Raw genomic sequence first — 9,310 nt, forward strand, 5'->3', positions numbered from 1 at the left:
ATTTATCTATTTATTTATTATTCATTCATTCATTTATTTATTTATTCATTCTCATTTGGTGCGATCTAACCCAGCGCCCCCTGCATACCAGGCGAGCCCCATACCCCTTGAGCCACACCCCTAGCCCCTAACTTACTTTCTCTCTCTCTCTCTCTCTCTCTCTCTCTCTCTCTCTCTCTCTCTCTCCTCTCTCCCCCCCCTGCCCCCCTCATCCTATTACTCCTTTTCTCCTCCAACACACGCCCCGCCTCCTCCCCTCCCCTCCCCCCCCCCAGGTCGACCAGTACACCCTCAACGAAAGAGGTCGACCAGTTGTCTCAATGTGAATTCTGCCTGTGTGACTAACAATATTGGTGTTTCTCCTTTGACTCGGTTCGGTGTGGGACTGGGACCACCGCTACTGGACATTCGACGCATAGCACTCTACCTACTGAGGTATATTCACAGCCCAGCCAGCCCTAGATGATTGGTTTTCTTTTTTCCTTTATTGGGGGGGGGGAGGGGGGCTTGTTTGATTGCCGCGCAGCTTTACATTTCTTCTCTCTCCCCTCCTCCTCGCAGGTTGACCAGTTGGCCGGTGTGCCCCAGAACGACTGAGGTCGACCAGTTGTCCACTGGAGGGAGGACTTCGATTTTTTTTTTTTTTTCTCTTTATGTAGTATGTATAGAGGTCGATCAGTTGTCCTAACATAAGCGGACGGGGATTTGGGGCCGGGGATTGGGGCCGAACTGGGTGTGCATTTATGCACGCCTTTTTTTTTCTTCCTTCCTTCCTTCCTTCCTTCCTTCCTTCTTGTTTTTTCTTTCTTGTTTTTGTTTTTTTTTAATATTTAGTGTTTAGTTTTCGGGGGACCCAACATCTTTATTTTTATTATTATTATTATTATTTTTTAAACTTTTTTTTTTAATTTTGTTTTGAAAGAAAGAAAGAAAGAAAGAAAGAAAGAAAGAAAGAAAGAAAGAAAGAAAAAGAGAGAGAGAGAGAGAAGAGAATTATTTAATATTTATTTTTCAGTTTTTGGCGGACACAACATGGTTGTATGTTGTATGTGGTGCTGAGGATCGAACCCGGGCCGGCCGCACGCACGCACGCACGCACGCACGCACGCACGCACGCCAGGCGAGCACACTACTGCTTGAGCCACATCCCCAGCCCTAAACTTATTTATTTTAGTTTTTATTTGGTGCGACCTAACCCGGCGCCCCACCCAGCCCCTAAGTTTTCCCCTTCCCCTTCCTCCCACTCCCTCTCTCTCTCTCTCTCTCTCTCTCTCTCTCTCTCTCTCTCTCTCTCTCCCCCCCCTCCCTCCCTCCCTCCCTCCCTCCCTCCCTCCCCTCTTCCTGTTGCTGAAAGCTTGGCCCAATCCAATAAGGATGGCAAGGTCTTGAGACACAGGAAAAAAGGCTTATGGCAGCGCTGGCAAAGCAAAAACATGGGGACTCTGGTCCCCAAAGACTGTGATTCTGCACCTCAGCAACAACAGGAGGTTTCGTAGAGGAGATTCAAAGGCCACCTTGCACTTCTTCCTGGCCGCAGTTGTAATTCGGCTTCTTACTTTTGATAAGACTCATTTCTGACATCCTCTGGTCTCCAAAGTCTACATGACATCCTTGACTATGCTGGGCGTGGACTCAAGGACAGATAAGTCTGCCTAAAACAGGGAAGAAAGGTGATATGATTCCCCCTGGATTGAATCCAGAAGTGCCTAACCACCACCACCACCACGGAGTTACACCTCGATTTTTTTTTTTTTTTTTGAGAAGGGGTGTCCCTCTATTGCTCACCTGTGGTGGTGTTATCACATGGGGTGAGGGGGGTGTCCTTCCCCTTCCCTCTCCTGTCTCTCTATTTGCTGGTTAAAGCTCGAGGTCTCTGGAGGTTGCCTGAGTACTCCCAGGACCTCACTTTCTCTTGTGAGTAGCTGAGGTGGTGGTTGCTGGACACTGTCTCACCATTCTGATCTTTCACTACTCTTACTGTTCTCTTCCAGGACCTTTGGATCGACTTCCTTCTTCCAAGGATGGTGGAATGATGACAAAGGTGATGGTATTGGAGATTTGGGACTCCCCCCCCCCCCCCCCCCGGGGTGGTGGTGGTGGTGGTGGTGGTGGTGGTGGTTGTTTTTCCTCCTGGATGGCTGTCAAACCTGCAGCAGCACACACATCGGTCCATCTCGAAGTGGAGAATCTCTAAAGGATCTTCAGGGAAAGCGTGGACAAGGAGGATTCAGTCCCGGGAGACACGAGATGGGAAATCCCCCCCCCCCCCAATTTCTTCTGGAAAATACCTAATACCAATAAAGGCAGGACAAAATGCAGCACAGGCTGGCTGGCTGAGGTTTATATATCGCCGAGTAGGTCTACAGGTAAAATTGGATCCCAGAGCAACTGTGCAGTTACTCAGGGTCCTTCCCTTTCCCAGCCGTCCGTCCGTGTCCCCTATCGGACCCAAGCTGCTCCCTCCCCTAAGGCTTTCTCAGTTGGCTAATCCTCCACACTTAGGAGTGGTGAAGGTGGGACACACGTTTTAGGCTTGCTTGGCTTCTTCAGTCGGATCTCATCTTGCCACCGGGTCAGAAACACAAGCATATACACTTGGATGTTTCCACCCTGTGGAACTTGGGAGTTCACAGTGAGTGGTCTGCGGTCTCAAAAGGGCAGCCTCGTTGGTTGCAGTCACTGAACGCTAGGTGGCGCAAAGCTACCGTCATTTTGCAAGACCTGCCTGAGTTCCATTTCCAGTTTCGATATCATCTATCTACATGTATAGACATAGATAGATAGATCGACAGACAGACTTAGATATCTATATCTATATCCATATACAGATCACTAAGCTGCAAGCCGCCGCGTCATGTCTTCCTCTCTTCCCTCAGCCTACTGAGTCCCTGGAAAGACAGATGGGCAAGGGCCTCAGTGCCCGCTCTGTTGTTCCCCCGCCCCGCCCCCCCCCCCCCCACACACAGTAAAGTCCTGGAAGCACTGGGCGGTGGGGGGGACATACCGCTGGTATCTGATCACTTTCCTTAGCCTTTAACATGCCCCACCTAGGAGATAGCTTCTGTGCCTCTGCCCGACCCTTGGAATTTGAACTATAATCCTACACTTCCCCCATCCCACTCACTCCAATTCCCCAGCAGTAGTCGCTCCCAAGGCTGTCACCACTAGAGGTCCAAGGTAAACACCTTCCCTCCCCCACCCCTGAGAGTTATGAGGGAGGGCCTGGATGAGGTTAAGAGAGAAACAAACCAAAACAGTGATGTTTCCCGTTGTGTGTGTGTGTGTGTGTGTGTGTGTGTGTGTGTGTGTGTGTGTGTGTGTCTGTGTGTGTCTCCAGTGTGTACCTGTCTGCGCACCAAACCCAAGCAGGATGGATTCGGGCCTGGGGGAAGGAGAGGGAGGCCCTTCCTGGGTTTACTTTCTGGGGAAGAAGAGACAAAGGAAAAAAGGTGAGGGTGTTGCCCAGCAATCAAGACCGTTTGTGGACCAATGCCCAAGGCCCTGCCCTGGGTTTCTTCCCCAGCCTAGCATCACAAAAGAAACAAAAGTAGTGAACAAAGAGAGACTCAAACAACCCAAACAGGCAAGGAAATCTCATCTCAAAGTGCCCATGGGAAAGGGGAAAAAAAGAATAAAGAAAAACAAACAAACAAAAAAAAAGATGCCTCCCGTGCTGGGCTGGACAGCGTTAGAGCGCTCGCCTAGCATATTCGAGGCCCTGGGTTCGATCCTCAGCTCCAGAGAAAAAGAAATTAATAACACAAACGCATTCTTTACAACTAGGCCAAATAAATAAATAAAAGAAATCAAGACACTAGAAGAGACCTTGCCCACACAGAAAAAGGGCAGGGCGGGGTGGGGTGGGGGGGTGGGGGGGGGGAGATCGACATGGAAATCACTCTACCCTTGGCATTCCAATAGCCGAATACATCTCCCCATACTCATGTCAGGGTTTCCTTGGTGGGGATGGAACCGGAAACCAGCCCCTCCCTCACGCAGGCTCATCATGGACCCTGGAAAACTGGGGACTGAACACACAGTTTGCCACTGAGCTAAACCAACATCCCCTTTTTATAAAGATATTTTTATACATTTTTGGTAAATCCATTGATTTATGAGTTGAACCCAGAAGCACTCACTTGACCACTGACTGAGCCACATCCTCATATTCAATTTATCTATCTATCTATTTGTTTGTTTTCTTGCTTGCTTGCTTGCTTGCTTGCTTGCTTGCTTGCTTGCTTGTTCTTGTTCTAGTTAAAGCTTGGTCCCGGGGTTTCAAAAACTGACTTCCAGACCACTCGCGTATAAAGGAATCAAGCCTTTATGAAAGCACAACTAGCGGCGACTGACCAGAAGAACATACAGCTGTTCCCCTGACCAGCCTCAAACAATTGCAAGGGTGCTCCTTAGAAGCCTGAAACCGGCAAAAGGGACGTTTTGGAGGGAGGGGGCGTCTAGCTAATGCAAGCAAGCCAAGTTACAGAAGCTGGAGAGTGAAGTCAGGCGGAGGGACGCTCAGCCAATCACAATCAGCCTAGCCACTCCAGTGACAGAAGCATAGCCCCGTTAGGGGCTAGTTACAGAAACAACGTCCCCTGTCCTTAAAGTTTTCTATAGCAAAAGGAAAAGAACATCTTGCCCCAGTCATGACCCTTCTACTCGGCCTGGTTGTTTTACAGAATGGAGACAGTAAAACAAAACAGAGTCCCATTTGCTTTTACTATCACAAATTTTCTTTTGGAGACAGGGGTCTCTCGAGGTTACTTTCGCCATGAGCTTACAATCCTTCTCTCAACCTCCTCCTGATCCTCTTGGGGGGTGGGGGGTGGGGGACAGACATGAACCCCCAACCCATGCCTGGCTAAGCCTTGCATTTTAATTTTTTTCCCCTTTAATTTTTTGAGTTGTAGATGGATGGACACAATATCTTTACCTTATTGGCTTGTTTGTCCCTTTGTTTTTGGTTCTGTGGTGCTCAGGATCAGGATCGAATCCACCGCTCCACACCTCCCAGGCCAGTGCTCTACTGCCGAGCTAAAACCCTAGCCCAAGCTTTGCATTCTAGAATGCATACATTTCCTTCTGCGCTGAAGGAACACAGACACATTTATTGTACAACAAGCCCAGAGATCTTCACATCACAGTTGCCTAGAAGTCCTACATACAGTCGTTGACCTTTGACTTTGGAAGCCACGTTCAGAATCTATGACTCTGGGGCTGGAGATGTGGCTCAGCGGTAGTGCGCTCGCCTGGCATGCGTGCGGCCCGGGTTCGATCCTCAGCACCACATACCAACAAAGATGTTGTGTCTGCCGAGAACTAAAAAATAAATATTAAAAATTCTCTCTCTCTATCTCTCTCTCTCTCTCTCCTCTCTTAAAAAAAAAAAAAAAAAAAAAGAATCTATGACTCTGGCCAGATAACTGCCACGATGTGGTTTTTGCTCACCAACAGTTGGACCTAGGTGAACAGCTTGGACACAAGTGGACAAATACTCTTTTGCATTCAGGACACAGTGCCACTCGCCTGCTACAGGAGTGTTCTTTCAACAAACGATCACAAAACAAACCCTTACTTATCCAATCAAAACTAACAGATGTGAAAACTGGTCATTAATGGCACAGATCTTTTTATTTATTTATTTTTTATTTTTTAGAGAGAGTGTGAGAGTGAGAGAGAGAGAGAGAGAGAGAGAGAGAGAGAGAGAGAGAGATTTTTAATATCTATCTATCTATCATCTATCTATCTATCTATCTATCTATCTATCTATCTATGTATTTACTTCGTTAGTTAGTTAGTTAGTTAGTTACTTAGTTAGTTAGTTTTCGGCGGACACAACATCTTTGTTGGTATGTGGTGCTGAGGATGGAACCCGGGCCGCACGCATGCCAGGCGAGCGTGCTACCGCTTGAGCCACATCCCCAGCCCCAAGCACAGATCTTTTTTTTTTTTTTTTTTTTTTTTTTTTAAATCTGAATGTTACACCGAATTCAAGTGTTAGAACTTCCACATGTGTCACTGACTACGGGATAAGTTTAGAGCTTCGGTACAATACAATAAAATACAATAAATAAAAAGGGCATTAATTGGTGACCTCTCGTGTAGGAAACCTATATGTCTTTAAGTGTACCAACTTTTGAATAATAAAAAAATCTCTCACACACAGCATACTACTCTAGTCCCCAGATGTGCACACATCTCCAGTGGCAGAGATGTGGGGTGATTCAGGAGAATCACAAGACTAAGCCCAGCCTCAGCAACTTATGGAGCCCTGCGGTAAAGAGAGAGAGAGAGAGAGAGAGAGAGAGAGAGAGAGAGAGAGAGAGAGGTGTAGGTGTTGGGGGGTGTTGCTCAGAGGCAAAGCATCTCAGAAGGAAGAGGGGGAATTTATTATAATAAGAAAACATAAGAACTGAACCTTTACAGCAGCAAAACTCTGACGACTCTGCTGACACTCTGTTGTTTTAACGCATCTGAGGCCTAGCAAGGTTATCACACAGAAAAAGTGATTTTCTGGATGGAAATTCTAAATATTTGTTAGCCAATGGGCAGATATCCCACCCTGAAAGTCAATGTAGCTTCACCTGTGATTAGGGAGGGGGAAGGAAGGGAAAAGAGAAAGGAAAAAGGATATGGGTTTTAACATGAGCCTCAGTGGCTGAGCAGTGAGACTTATACTCAAAGCATATCAAGTGGACCCCTGTTACATTTTCTGACCCCCACCACCACCTCCCCCCACCCCTTTCCTTGATTTGACACTTGGGAGAAAATTTTTTTTTTTTTTTTTAATATTTATTTTTTTAGTTCTCGGCGGACACAACATCTTTGTTGGTATGCGGTGCTGAGGATCGAACCCGGGCCGCACGCATGCCAGGCGAGCGTGCTACCGCTTGAGCCACATCCCCAGCCCGAAAATTTTTTTAAAAAGACAAAAAAGGACAAACAACAGCAGCAACAACCACAACAGAAACAACAACCACCTTACCGAATTTCTGAATTTACATGAGTGAATTACTCTTCTTGATTCTCAGTAACATAGTTTATACTTTTCATGGTTTTTGGCTTGTTTGTTTGTGTGTAATTTAAAAAAATCAGAAGAAATTATTGGTATTCATTGCATATAGAGTGACCCATGTTAGCTTATCTCTCAGTTGCAAAGAAGGGGGGGGGCGCAAGGGGGGGGAGGGGTTGGTGTTGGTGATGGTGGCAAAAAGCAACCTGGAACCTGCTTTACCTAGGCTACTGGTTTGATAAAGTCTTCCTTGCATGGATGTGTTGTAGGGACAAATGAGGCAAGGCACCGACCGAACAGAGCGGGAAACGGTTTTATTTGGCTGCCGCCAGGTTCAGAGGACACGGCTTTTGCTGTAATGAATTAATCCCCTGAACCCCGACTTCAGGTAGTTTCAGAGTTTTATACCGAGCATGTAAGGGGAGGGGCTCAGAAATTCATGGTCTGCAGAAGTTCACATAAAAGCAGCTTTTTCTCTCACTGTTCTGGGCATGTTAACCCACCCTTCGAGGACAACACCTGAGAAGGGGAGAGCTTCTTCCCCCCTGTCTAGTCTCTCCCTGCCAGCTGTAACCATGGAGTCCAGTTGGTAACTTCTCGTATCTTAAAAATGTAGACCTCTGGGTGAAGTCCAGCTCAAGGCCAGAGGCCTTGTTTGCACATTTCTTCAAAGTACTATTCTGGATATGTTTGTGAAAAACTAGTAAGGGGGTGTCCAGCACCTGGAGTGCTGGTGTCTTCTCGGCCAGTGGCCAAGTAAACAGGGCGGCACGAAAATAGGAAGTTTATCCACCTTGAATTCTTTTGCAGAGACTCTTTTGCCGACAGACCTAAAACCAGTCTGGGTGAAGATTTCTGAAGAGGCCCAGTTAAGACTTTTCAGTGGAGAGGGGGGGGGGGTGCCACTTCAGATGATGATGAATCGCAAAGACACATTGGACTGACCCAAACATATCACATATTTTAAGATTCTACTCATTCAGGGCAAAGAGTAAGCAGTTTTACCTAACAATAGTTTGGTTTCAAAAGGCTTTTTTTTTTTTTTTTAATCTAATCCCCTGCTTTTCCCTTAGAGCTCTTCTCTTTTCTCTTAGAAAACTCTACTCTTAGTCAGAGGTCCAAATCTCCATTCAAATGACACAGGAAAAAAAAAAAAAATTCTCTCAAGCACTTGGACCCCTCCTGCCCCAAACAAAAAAGTTCTGGGTGATCAATGAATTTAAAAAGCAGGAAGAATGAATCATTAACAGAAATGAACATAACCACAGTTACTACTTTGTAAGAATTGGAAAGAATTAGCCAGGGCAGAGCTTCCAATTCAAACACTGTAATTATTAGACAACAAACAGACAGACAGACAGACAGACAGACAGACAAACAAAAACCCTGAAGTACAGGAGACTCTCTCCTTCTCTCTCTATAACACACACACACACACACACACACACACACACACACACACACATTTCCCTCTCTTTCTCCACACCAAACTCTTTTTAATCACTTGATTTTCAGTTTCTCACTTAGTGGAGCACCCCTTTTCTTTAGGATCAATCTCCTCCTAGGTTTCTTTTTATACCAAAGGGTGTGTGTGTGGGGGGGGGGGGGGGACAAGTTACACATGATCCAGGAGAAGGAGGCCAAAGCAATCAGGTTATTAAGGAACATCAGGAGAGAGAAATTAAATGCTGGTGGACACATTGAACAAATGCTCTGAAACAAGTGATATCCAAATTAACCTCTTAGTTTAGTTTTAAACCATAAATGCAGAGTTAGAGAGACAAACTGACCCTTAAAACAGATACGGGAAACCATACTGGAATCTGAAACAGGCTGGGAATTGTGAACAGCCTGGAGAGGCCATATTTTTCTTCCTTCAGGGGCAGTGGGAGAGACTTTGCACTGCCTGTTGTTATGTAAATTAGAACTGAGACCTGCCCCAAGCAAGCCCGGTTTAGTGTAAGAATCTTACTTCCCCGCCCTGATAACTGGCACCCCAGCCTGGCAGAAAACAAATTTTCCCTTGCAGACAAACTGGTAGGAACCCAAAGTGGCTGGAACCACCCCCCCCCAAAAAAAAAAAAAAAAAAGAACAAAATGGCACAGAGAAGGAATAGTACAAGTACCTGCTTTATCTAGGCTACTGGTTTGATAAAGTTGACACTTTGTTGGGGGTATTTCAATCTCACCTTGACCCCTGACCTGCCCCTCTCAAGAGTTTGTGAAAGATGCAAACTGATTTTTACATGTTTCTGTCAATTCCTACATTGTCTGGATGGATCCAACCGTGGCCTA

The sequence above is a fragment of the Urocitellus parryii genome, unplaced genomic scaffold, assembly GCF_045843805.1.
Source record: "Urocitellus parryii isolate mUroPar1 unplaced genomic scaffold, mUroPar1.hap1 Scaffold_3766, whole genome shotgun sequence".
NCBI classification, from domain to species: domain Eukaryota; kingdom Metazoa; phylum Chordata; class Mammalia; order Rodentia; family Sciuridae; genus Urocitellus; species Urocitellus parryii.